This window comes from Panthera leo, chromosome C2 (genome assembly GCF_018350215.1).
Source record: "Panthera leo isolate Ple1 chromosome C2, P.leo_Ple1_pat1.1, whole genome shotgun sequence".
Taxonomy (NCBI): domain Eukaryota; kingdom Metazoa; phylum Chordata; class Mammalia; order Carnivora; family Felidae; genus Panthera; species Panthera leo.
The window spans coordinates 3,212,923-3,225,380 of NC_056687.1; the positions used below are offsets into that span (position 1 = coordinate 3,212,923).

The window sequence follows — 12,458 nt, forward strand, 5'->3', positions numbered from 1 at the left end:
TATTTCAATATGATATATGGGCTCCGTTCTGGGTCCTCTTTTCTCTAGGAGGAGCCCGGGTGAAGCCCAGAAAAGGCCCCAGGACACATTCTCCCCCCCCCACCCCCCTCCAGTGGCTTCAGGGTTTCTTCTCAACAGTTTCAAATGCTTCAACAATTTGCAACAAAAGTGAAAGTCACAGCTACAATGTTACTATTCAAATGCAGAGTTCTTATGTTGTTACTTTCGGGGAAAGTTACAATGTGCTACACACAAATGCAAATGTGTGGAAACCAGTGGTCAAGATCCAACAAAATGTGTCCGTATTCCTATCTTTAACCACCCCGCTGACACTGAAATCTTAAACGCTGAATGTTAATCTTTCAAATCCGTTTTCACCCACACATCTCATCAATTCCAATTTCCACTTTTAAATCTCTGACGCGGGAAGCATCCTACTTCGGCCTAAGAATGCGCCCGGTTAAGTGACGTCCTGCAATGGTGCACTGTGGACTCAATCAAATATTCTAGATGAATCCCAGATCGCTCTCCACCTCAATAAACTAAAGACATGAAAGGCAGATTTGAGGCCGGCGGCCACCCTCCAAATAATATGCCCACAACTACCTTTGAGTGCATCACCCATCACTGCACTGGCAAACGGTTCCCTTTCGCTTCAATCCTCCCTGAGAATATTTAGAATGTACCATGCAAAGCATTATATAATTTGCCAAAGAGGATGTGTTACATAAATGTATTAAATATTTCCTTTTTCAGAATACGCCAGAAAAAAATCATAAACTCACGCCCAACTAAAATTCAGGATTTTATTCACCCCGAAGTGGAACGTACTCCCTTCCTAAGGGGAAAAAAAACAGAACACAACCCAGTAGCTGTTACAGAAAGCGAACTCTTGCAGTGCAAGTAACTACTTTCCCCTTATCCACGCCGACCACATCCCGGTGCTTTCGAGTCTGCGATCCAAGCCACAGACGCACGTGTGCTGGTGCACAGGTTCCCCCCCCCCCCCCGCCCCCCAGCCACGCGGAGCCGGCTCCAGACGCGACAGCGCGCACGCGGGCCGCACTGGTGGGGTCTGGGGACCACCGACAGAACGGGGCACTCCAACAGCCACGGCGATGAAATAAGGCAGACTCAACTTTTCCTAATTCCTCTCGAGTGACTCACGATCTCTGGCTGAAGGAATGTGAGCGCCAGCGAGCGGCCTCACGGTGCCCCGCACCTCCAGGCATCCACTTCCCCCCCGTCCGACCACTACCAGCCACACATCTGGAGCACCCTGCCCTGGGGCAGGAGGGCGCCCGCCCCGGCTGCCCCCGACGTCCGCCTCCAGGGGGCTCCAGGGGGCTCGGCGCCCCCGCCCCTCGCACCCCGGCGCCGCTCCCTGCGGGCGCCCCCACCGCCAACCCCGCCTGCCCCCGCCTGCCCCCGCCGCCAGCCCCGCCCAGCACCCCCGGTGGCCGCGGCACCGAGCGCGGGGCGCGCGCCCCCATCCCGGCCCCGCGAGCGCGCCCCCCGGCCGCCCTCCCCCCACCCCCGCGCCCCGCGCGCGCCCCCGCGCCCCCCCCGCCGCCGGCCCCGCCCCCGCGCGCCCCCGCGTCCCCGCCCGCGCAGGGGCGCGCGCCGCGCTCCGAGAGGGACGGTTAGGAGCGCGCGCCTCGCAGCGGGCCCCGCGCGGCACCGGCGGCGCCTTCCAGAAATTTCCGCGTCCCTCAACCCACACCGAAAAACAAGCGGGGCGCGCCCCCGCGCCGGCCCGGCGGACAGCGCCCCTCCCCGCGGCCTCGGCTCCCCTCCCCCACCCGCGCCCCCTCCCCGCCCCCTGCCCGGGCGGCGGGTCCGGCGCGGCCCTCCCGGGCGGCGGCGGCCCGCGGAGACCCGGGCGGCGGCGGCGGGGCGGCGGCCGCGGCGCCTGCGGGCCGGCGTGATTGATAGGGACGGGGCGGCGGAGCGGCGGCGGCGGCGGAGCGGTTGAGTGACAGCTTACCTGGGTGCCAATCTTCATCACACTGACAAGCGGCTGCAGCAATCGGGACCCGCAGTGCCGCGCCCGCGTCCAACCGTCACGCCGACGCTGGGCCACGCGACACAGCCTCGCTCAATGGGAGGAGGGCGACGCCGACGCGCGCCGCATCAATATTCAGGGAGGGGGCGGGGCCTGCCGCACCCGGGCCCCGCCCCGCCCCTGCGCGGCGGCGGCGCGGGGCGGGGCCCGCGCACCGGGGGCGGGGAGCGAGGCGGGGGCGGGCGGCGGCCGGCCCCGCCCCCGCCTCGCGCCCGCGCCGGGCCCCGCCCCCCAGCAGGGCGCGCAGGCGAGAGAGGAGCGGCCCGCCCCGCCGCGCGGGCCCAGAGCGCCGCCTCATGACTATGCATCGAGGGGCGTGGCCCGGCGCGCGCGCACGCCACGCCCCCTCCGCCGGCCGTCGGGCGGGGCGAGGTGTGTGGAGCGGCCTGGGGTGGGCGGAACCATCCGCCGCAGGGCCGCGGGGAGGGCGGGCCGAACCATCGCGGGAGGAGGCGCGGGCCGCTCTGGGCGCGACCCGCGGCAGGTGGGCCCCCGCCGCCGGGCACCCTGCGCGCGCCCCTTTGTGTGCGGTGCCCGGGTGGACGCGGGCGCGGGCGCTGCCCCGGGGACGGGGCCCCCTTCTGCTCCCGCGCTCCGCCTTGGGTCCACCTGTCCCCCCACCCCCCCCAGCCCGCCCCGGGCGACCCGCGCAGGCCGGAGTGCGGGTGAAGTGGCCTCCCTTAGGGGGACACGAAAGTTGTGTGTGTTGGGGGTGGGCTTTCGGGGTCGGGTGCCGGGCGCCCGCAGACCCCGCGGGCGGAAGGGCAGCGCCTGCCCGCGTGCAGGCCGGGGGGTTCATTGTTGCGGAAACAGTCCCGGCGAGCGGGGAGCGCGGTGCCCACCCAGACCCGGCTCGGAGCAGGGCCGCGCACCGGCGCCCGCGCTGCCCGGGGAGCACGCCAGCCCCGGGCTGCGAACGTGGGGCTGGAGGGCGCCTGGGCCCGGGCACCGCTAACGGCGCGCGGCCCCGGGCCAAATGCCGTGTGGCTCGGTGGGACCGCGGTTTACAGAGAGAGGGTTGTGGCCGGGCCCGCGCCGGAGGGCGGCCAGCGAGGGGACCCCGGACCAGCTAGGCAGTGTGCGGGGCCCAAAGCAGAGCGGAAACGCAGGGTCCCTCGCCCAGCAGTCACCGAGGACTTGAGGACAGGGGCAGGAAGAACTTCACACCACGTGGGCCCGGCTGGGCGCAGGCCTGTGCGACTGTGCCGGTCCCACCAGCCGCCAGACTAGCCCTGGCCTCTCCCTTCCCCCTCCCCCTCGTCCCGGTCCCGGTCCTGGTCCGAAACTTTGTGTTCTCCTCGTGGTTTTGTTTTTAGTTACCCTGGAGTTTATTTTAACTAAGAAGGAAAGGTCGTAATGTTTTCATGCAATGCACATTTGGTTCTTTAAATAACAATCGTGACAAAGAAGGAATTATGGAAGGCTGCGCTCGTGGTCCCTACAAAACAGCAACATTTTGGATTGTACGTAATGTAAGGAAACGCCTCAAACACTGTTGGAAATGCTGTAGCCAATACCTAGAGGCCTCAGGTGGGCCTAAGAAAGAGAAATACCTCACTGGAGCTACCCAATTTCTTCAAAGTCCCTGAGCAAGAAAAACGACATTGAACTCCCCTACTGATCTGACACAACTTCTATACAGTACCTTGGCTTCAGTCCAAGAGCACGGTAAAGTTAGATGACTCTCCCCACCCCCCACCCCCGATTTTACCTGGGAGTGACCTTTTTAATTTTTAATTTAAAAGCAGGCAAGTTTGGGGTGCCTGGTTCAGAGTTGTGCTGCCCACTCAGTCTGGAGCCTCTTCCGATTCTGTCTTTCTCTCTCTCTGCCCCTCCCCCACTCATGCCTCTGTCTCTCTCAAAAAAAAAAAAAAAGATTTAGGCAGGTTTGACACTTTTATCCTGATGTCACCAATGTTAGTATTTCTTGGGGTCTCGGGAAGACTCCTGTTGTGTGCGGCTGATACAGCACGGGCTGGAGCGCCCACTGGCCAGAGTGCTGTGGGCTCTAAGTCCCGGACGTTGGTCTCCAATCCCATTCCCCCAGCCACCATTTCTGCAACGATACTGTGGACCTTGGGGCACCTGGGTGGCTTGGGGCACGTGGGTTAAGCGGCCGACTCTTCATTTCAGCCCAGGTCATGATCTCCTGGTTCTTGGGTCTGAGGCCCACATTGGGCTCCACACGGTGATGGCACCAGGCCTGCCTGGGATTCTCCCTCCCTCCACCCCCGCCCCTCCCATGCGCGCTTTCTGTCTCTCAAAATAAATAATAAAAAGAATACTGTGAGCCTCGTCTACGTGGAAAATGAAATCCAGCTCCCATTTTCAAAACACGTGTCTAATGTTTCCACAAATATTTGAATAAGATCTAAAATGCCAAGTTCGCTTTCTGAAGAACCTACACGGAAAGGATACAGTGTTACATAATGTCTATAAATCCGTTTGCTGTCAGATCCTCCAAGTCACCTAGGGCCGGGGGAACTTGGAGAGACGTGCCTCCCCAGGTTGGTGAAGGTGAGAGTCACCTTGATCCAGCGGAGCCGGGCGCAACCGGTGGGCGCCCGGGGCCAGGGAGGGGCCGGCCTTTCTCCCCACCTGCCCCCGCCCCCTGGCGGACGAGCTCAGCAGGGGTCCCGGGACCTGGAGGGAGGAGCTGGGTGTGTGGGGTCACGTGAGAGCCCATACCAGTCACAACGTCCACGAGGCCCAGGCCAGGCCCACCCACCCTCTGGCCTCTGTGCCCCGGCCTCTTCACCTGTACCCCCTTGATCTGCTGGCCTTTCCTCCTCTCACCGCGCTATCTCCAGGGAAAATACGGCAAGAGCCGGGAGCGCCATCAGTGATCACCTCCAGTTTCTGTGGCCTTGTGGCTCACACATTTGGGAGTGGGAGAGGACTCTTCAGGCAGAATAAAATCAGGCCTGGGGCTCTGGGGGACAAAACTGCCTTCCTTCCCTTCGCCTCCACCCACGGCTTCCACCCTAACGTTGAGGGCCAGGTGGTTTCCAAACGAACATTCGCAGGTAAGCGGCCATTCCGGCTATTTTTCCATTTTTTTTTTCTTTTTAAGTTTTTAATTTATTATTTATTTTTGAGAAAGACAGAGAGTGCGAGCAGGAGAGGGGCAGAGAGAGAGGGAGAATCTCAAGCAGGTTCCACGTTGTCAGCACAGAGCCCAATGTGGGGCTCGAACTCGAGAAACCACGAGATCATGACCTGAGCCAAAAACAAGAGTTGAATGCTTAACCGACTGAGCCACCCGGGAGCCCCTCGACTTTTTTCTTTTTTTTTTTCTTAACGTTTTTTATTTATTTTTGAGAGAGAGAGAGAGACAGTGTGAGTAGGGGAGGGGTAGAGAGAGAGAGGGAGACACAGAATCCGAAGGAGGCTCCAGGCTCCAAGCTGTCAGCACAGAGCCCGACACGGGGCTCGAACTCACACACCTTGAGATCATGACCTGAGCAAACATAAAGAGTTGGAATCTTCAGGAACTGAGCCAGTCAAGTGCCCCTCCATTTTTTTCTACAGGTTTGTTACTATTATTCAGTAACAGTAACAGATATTAGTAACAAATACTAACATTTGTTACTATTACCAAGGACCATGTTTAAGCGTGTGAAATGAAAAGCCACCTTCCACGAGAAATTGCTCGTGGAAGTAGTCACGTGACTGGGGTGCCTGGGTGGCTCAGTCGGTAGAGCGTCCGACTCGATTTTAGCTCAGATCATGACCTCGCAGCCTCGAGATCGAGCCCCGCTTCGAGCTCACCGCTGGATGTGGAGACTGCTTGAGATTCCCTCCCTCTCCCTTGTCACCTCCCTCTCCCTGCTCTCAAAGAAAGAGCGAAACCTGCAGGTGACAGCAGGTGCCCTCATACCGGGAGGCGGTGGGGAGCAGGATGCGGTAGGTGGGGGTGGTCAGGGGGGTGGAGCAGTGCTTTGAGAAAAGCCACACGGAGAGGCAGAAAGAACCGTGCCAAGGTGCCGGCCAGCCTGCCGAAGCGGTGTCCAGGGTCGGTGGGGACACGTAGGAGAGAGGCAAGACTCGGCCCTGCCGGGCAGAACCCGTGGTCCGGTGTGCAAAGCAAACGGCAACGCTACGAGGGCACAGAGGTACCCGCTGCGTCGCGTGGGGAAGGGTTTGAGGTTCAGGCTGGAGGGGGGGGGAGGGGCAGGGCTTGAGCTGTCCTTCCGGAAGGGCGGGGATCTGGAGACACCGGTAGGACACATGAGCTCCAAAGCCACTCAGAAACACGGGCAAGTCTCTTGGCTTATTAAGGCGGCCAGTGTGAGCTGTCTGAGCTGCCCGGGTTCGCATGGGCGGGCAGGGGCGGGAGGTCACCAGCGATGATGGGATGCGGCCATGGGGACGAGCCTTTATAAATCAGGGGCGGGCCCCTGGGGGGCCCAGTCAGTTAAGCGTCCGCCTCTTGGTTTTGGCTCAGGTCGTGATCTCACAGTACGTGGGAAATAACCCCGCGTCGGGCTCTGTGCTGACAGTTTGGAGCCTGCTTGGGATTCTCTCTCTCTCTCTCTCTCTCTCTCTCTCTCTCTCTCTCTCTCTCTCAAAACAAATAAGTCAGATCACATCACTGCTCCGCTCCACCCCTCCAAGAGCTCCATCAGATCCAGAGTAAAAGCGAGTCCTTACAGGAGCCCACGGGGGTCGACACAGTCCTCTCTCCCTGCACCTCTGACCTCAGCTCCCTTCACCCTCCCCTTCACCCCAGCTGTTCCTCTCACTCCCCGGCCTGATTCAGCGTCCGGGCATTTGGGCTGTTGCCTCCTCCCTAAGCTCTTTCCAAAGATATCTGCTTGGCTTTCTCCCTCACCTCCCTGAAGCATTTCTCAAAATCCCTTTCTCATGAGAAGTTTAAAAGTGCAAACGCCCAGCTCACTCCCTACCCACCCCGCCCGCTTCCTTCTCCAGCACACTTGTGTAGCTACATGCAACGTACCGTGTAACTGTATTAACTATGCAACTCATTCACTGTGTCTACGGTTCAACACACACTCCACCCCCCACGTATATACAAACTCTAGAATGTATACTTCAGAAGAGCAAGAATTTTACTCTGTTTTGGTCACCGATGCGTGCTGAGCACCTAGACTGGTGCTTGGCAAATCGATATTGACGGAATGCTTGAAGGAATGTTTCTGGGACAAGATGTATTGGAAATCTGTTGCTTTGTAACAGATCGTCACAAAACTCAGTGGCTACAAACAGCACACATTTATCATCTCACAGTCTCTGCGGGTCAGGAATCCAGACCCGACTTGACTGGGCCTGCTAGGACTGGGGTCTCATTTGACGGCTCGACTGGGGACGGATCCGTTTCCTGGTTCACATGGTTGTTGTCGGGATTCAGTTCCTGGTGGGCAGATGGACTGAGGGTCTCGGCTCCTTGCTGGCTTTTGGCTGGAGGTCGCCTTTGTTTTCTTGCCACTTGGACGTCTTCATGAAGGAACTCAGGACCTGGCAGCTTGGGTCATCGAAGCCAGCAAGGAATAGAGTCTGCTAGGAAGACAGAATTTGCATTCTTGGAGACAGTGATCCCAGAGGTGACATCCCATCACCTGTGCTGTAGGTTATTGGTTCGAAGCAAGTGGCAGGCCCTGCCCATGCTCAGGGGGAGGAGATCACACCGAGAGATGAACAGAGGAGAAGATCCCTGGGGCGTGTGAGAGGCTGCTCAGAAGAGCCCAGGGCTCACAGCCCCAAGTCCAGGGTGGATAGCCTGGCTTTGCCACTTACCACGTGGATCCCAAGGAGGCTGTTTCATTCCCCGAGATCACTTACCTCCGTCTTCAGTGGGGACAGCAGTGCCTCTCAGAGGATTACACAGAGGAGGAGTCAAGGCTGCCTCCGGAAAGTGGGGTGCCCAAGCTGAGAGGAGCCCGTGAAGAGCTCAGGCCAGGATGCGGTGGCGGGGGGGGGGGGGGGAACCCACAGACGATCGTTCCTAAGCTTTGGTTTTTTTCAAGAGAACAATTCCAACGATGAGGTCCTAAAAGATTAGGCGTCACTGTCCTCACCACCAACACGTCCCCCTCAAGCATCCCAGCAAAACGTCCCAGGGAAGTGGCAGCCACAGCCAGATTTGGGGCCGATCGGTGTTTTAAAAAATAAAAAAAAGTGACGTTGGCCCAAGAAGGAATCGTGAGTCTCACGCACACACACCATCGGCATCTGCCAAAAGCTTTACTGGACGCGAGGGAACTGGTGAGACAGGACAACCAGCTCACAGGAAGGCGTGAAGGACGGACACGTTGATGGGTCAGGAATATCGGAGCGGACCTGCAAATTGCGCAGAACTGCCTCTGGAGGGGAGCACGGGGTGAGGGTCGCCCCCACCACTCCATCGCTTTCGTGTCCACGGGCAAAAGCCGTGTCCATCGTCGTCTACCCTCTGCAACTGGGACTGCAGAACAGCACAAAGGCAACGAAAAGCTAGGACAAGGGGACGTCTGGGTGGCTCAGTCGGTTAAGCATCTGACTCTTGACTTCAGCTCGGGTCATGATGCCATGGTTTCGTGACTTCAAGCCCCACGTGGGCTCTGCCCACAGCACGGAGCCCACTTGGGATTCTCTCCCCCCTCTCTCTGCCCCTCCCCTGCTCACTCCCTCTGTCTCTCTCAAAATACATAAATATATTTTTAAAAAACAAATAAAAAACTAAACGCTAGAAAGAGGGGGGGGGGCGCATCTGGGTGGCTCAGTCGGTTAAGCATCTGCCTTCAGCTCAGGTCATGATCTTTCAGTTTGTGAGTTCGAGCCCCACATCGGGCTCTGTGCTGTCAGCACAGACCCTGCGTCAGGTTGTCTGTCCTCTCTCTGCCCCTGCCCCGTTCACACACTCTCTCTCTTAATAAGTAAATAAACTTAAAAAATTATTAAGAGGAAAAGAAAAGCTAGAAGCAGACAAGCCAGAGGCTGAGCTCCACAGGATGCAACCTCCCACCGGAGACACCCAGGGATCCTTCCTGCTTATTCCAAGTCTCCCTATGCCTGGCACAGGGCCTTGGGAGGGCAGCCGTGACTGAGTGCCACAAACACGGCCGCTGAAACAACAGAAATGCATCCTCTGGTCGTTCTGCAGGCCAGCCGCCCAAGATCAAGGTGTCAGGTCAGGAACTTCCATTCTGCTCCCCGGGAAAATGTCTGCGGAGGACGCGCTCCAGAGAGGAGCGGTGCTGGGCCCTGGCCTCCAGGGCTCACGTCTGGCAAGGCCTGCTCGCCCGTGGTGCCAGCCAGCGCTCCCGCACGCCGCCCCGGGCCCCAGCCAGTGAAGAGCCTGTGTTTGTCCCTGCCACCTGCCCCGCAGCCACCCCGTCCACGTCCAGACGCTCCTCCCGTGTCTCCTATTTCACAACAGTTGTATCTTCCTGGTGGCCTCGGGGTCACGTCGCGGCGGCTGCCCAAACCTCAGAAAGCTGACGGCCTGGAACCTGCTCCCGGGAGGGCTGGGCTTTTCTCCTCGGAGCCAGACTAGAGCTGGCCTGCTCATCCAGAGCGACCCTGATGCTTTCTTGCAACCAGTGGCTCCCTGAGACGGCTTCAATGCCCCCTACGCTTGGGCCGCTTTTTCTTTCCTTTTCTTTTTTTTATGTTTATTCGTTTTTGAGAAACAGACAGACAGAGTGAGAGCAGGGGAGGGGCAGAGAGAGAGGGAGACCCAGAATCCGAAGCAGGCTCCAGACTCCGAGCCGTCAGCAAAGAGCCCGAGGCGGGGCTTGAACCCTGTGAGATCATGACCTGAGCTGTAGTCGGACACTTAACAGACTGAGCCACCCAGACACCCCAGGGCCGCTTTCTAAATTAGGTTCATAGTCAAGGGGCATCGTCTGATGTCATTTTTGCAAAAATCTGCTTCTCGTTGAAATTACAAAACAAATAACACAAAAGCCTTCGTGGGGCCTGCAAAATGGAACCAAAAAGCAGAAAGGAGCTTCTCTTTGTTGTTTGTGACGAAGTGTGATCCAACGTAGACATTTCTCGAAGGCCTCTGGCTTCTTCACTCAAGTTTCCTCCGAGTTCTAGCACGGGACAGGACAGCCTTCTTTAAAAAAATTTTTTTTCTTACTATTTTTTTCTTTTAATGTTTATTTTTTAGACAGAGAGAGACAGAGCATGAGCAGGGAAGGGGCAGAGAGAGAGGGAGACCCAGAATCCGAAGGAGGCTCCAGGCTCCGAGCTGTCAGCCCAGAGCCCGACGCGGGGCTCGAACTCACGGACCGCGAGATCACGACCTGAGCCGAAGTTGGACGCTTAAGCGGCTGAGCCCCCCAGGCGCCCCTGCATTTCGCTGATTATTAATGATGTCGAGCAACTTTTCATGTGTTTGTATGTCTTCTTTAGAAAAATGTCTGTTCAGATCATCTGTCCATTTTTTAACTAGATTGTGTGGGTTTTTTGTTTGTTTGTTATTGTGTTTTATGAGTTCTTTCTGTATTTTGGGGTGTTAACCCCTTATCCGATATATGACTTGCAAATATCTTCTCCCATTCAGTGGGTTGTCTTCTTATTTCGTTAATGGTTTCCTTTGCTGTGCAGAAGCTTTTGTAGTTTGATATCGCCCGACCCGTTTATCCTTGCTTTTGCTTTTGGTGTGAGATCCAAATATTTATTGCCAAGACTGATGGCAAGTAGCTCACCACCATGTTTTCTTCTAGGAGTTTCATGGTTTCAGGGATTGTATTCATGTCTTTAGTTCGTTTTTAGTGAATTTTTGTGCAGGGTTAAGATAGTGGTCTGGTTTCGTGTCCTTTTCTTTCTTTTTCCTTTCTTTCTTTCCTTCCTTCCTTCCTTCCTTCTTCTTTCTCTTCCTTCCTTCTTCTTTCTCTTCCTTCCTTCCTTTTTCTTTCTTTTTTTTATTTTTTATTTTTTATTTTTTATTTTTTTAAATTTTTTTTTAACGTTTTATTTTATTTTTGAGACAGGGAGAGACAGAGCATGAACAGGGGAGGGTGAGAGAGAGGGAGACACAGAATTGGAAGCAGGCTCCAGGCTCCGAGCTGTCAGCACAGAGCCCGACGTGGGGCTCGAACTCACGGACCGCGAAATCATGACCTGAGTCGAAATCGGCCGCTTAACCGACTGAGCCACCCAGGCGCCCCTCTTTTTTCTTTCTCTTCCTTCCTTCCTTCCTTTTTCTTTCTTTCTCTACCTTCCTTCCTTCCTTCCTTTTTCTTTTCCTTCCTTCCTTCCTTCCTTCCTTCTTCCTTCCTTCCTTCCTTTTTCTTTCCCTTCCTTCCTTCCTTCCTTCCTTCCTTTTTCTTTCCCTTCCTTCCTTCCTTCCTTCCTCTTTCTTTCTTTCTTTCTCTCTTTCTTTCTTTCTTTCTTTCTTTCTTTCTTTCATGTGGTCATCCAGCTTTCCCAGCACCATTTATTGAAGACACTGTCTTTTCCCCAGTGTGTGTTCTTGCCTCCTTTGCCTTCATTGATCTTATGTGCACAATCTTACTTCTAGGTTCTCTGTTCTGTTCTACTGATCTGTGTGTCTGTTTTTATGCTGCTGCCATACTATTGTGATGAGTATAACATTGCAATATAGTTTGAAATCAGACAGGATAATATCTTTCAGTTTGCTCTTTCTCAAGATTTCTTTGGCTATTCAAGAGCATCTGTGGTTCCATACACATTTTAAGATTGTTTGTTCTCCAGGCGCCTGGGTGGCTCAGTCGGCTAAGGGTACGACTTTGGCTCAGGTCATGATCTCGCGGTTCGTGGGTTCAAGTCCCAGGTCGGGCTCTGTGCTGACAGCTCAGAGCCTGGAGCCTGCTTCGATTCTGTGTCTCCCTCCCTCTCTCTCTCTCTCTCTTTCCCCCTCTCCCCTGCTTGTGCTCTGTCTCTGTCTCTCAAAAAAAAAATGGATAAAAATTAAAAACATAAAATAAAATAATTTGTTCAACAAAAAAGATTGTTCTCTTCCATGAAAAATATTATTGGGATATGGAGGGGCTTGCACCTGATGGGGCACGAATGTGTAGATTCCCTTGGGTAGTGTGGACACTTTAACAATAATAACTTCCAATCCACGAGCACAGTGTGTCTTTCTATATCTTTGTGGCTTCTACAATTTCTCTCATCCCTGCCCTATAGTTTTCAGTATGGATTTCCTTCCTTTCTTCGGCTGAATAGTATTCCATCGTCTGGATATTCTATATTTTCCTTATTCCATGGACACTCGGGTTATCTTCACTCCTGACTATTGTGCATAATGTTGCCACGAACACGGGTGTACAAAAAAAATTTGCTTTTAATTTTAAGTTTTATTTGTTTTATTTTGAAACAGAGAGAGAGTGCATGCACTCGAGAGCAGGGGAGGGGCAGAGAGAGAGGGAGAGAGAAAGAATCCCAAGCAGGCTCCGTGCTGTCAGCACAGAGCCCG

The 12,458-nt window shown here is 55.7% G+C and overlaps 1 protein-coding gene across 3 annotated transcripts in view; it reads right to left on the reverse strand.

Moving 5' to 3' along the window:
• The window catches only part of PKNOX1 (PBX/knotted 1 homeobox 1), a 57,237-nt gene extending 55,146 nt beyond the window's left edge, over nucleotides 1-2,091 (reverse strand). For all 3 annotated transcript variants that reach the window (XM_042954956.1, XM_042954957.1, XM_042954954.1), the window contains exon 1: nucleotides 1,988-2,091. The gene's annotated coding sequence lies outside the window, so the exon portion shown is untranslated. The remainder of the gene's footprint in view (nucleotides 1-1,987) is intronic.
• Between the last annotated feature and the right edge of the window lie 10,367 nt (nucleotides 2,092-12,458).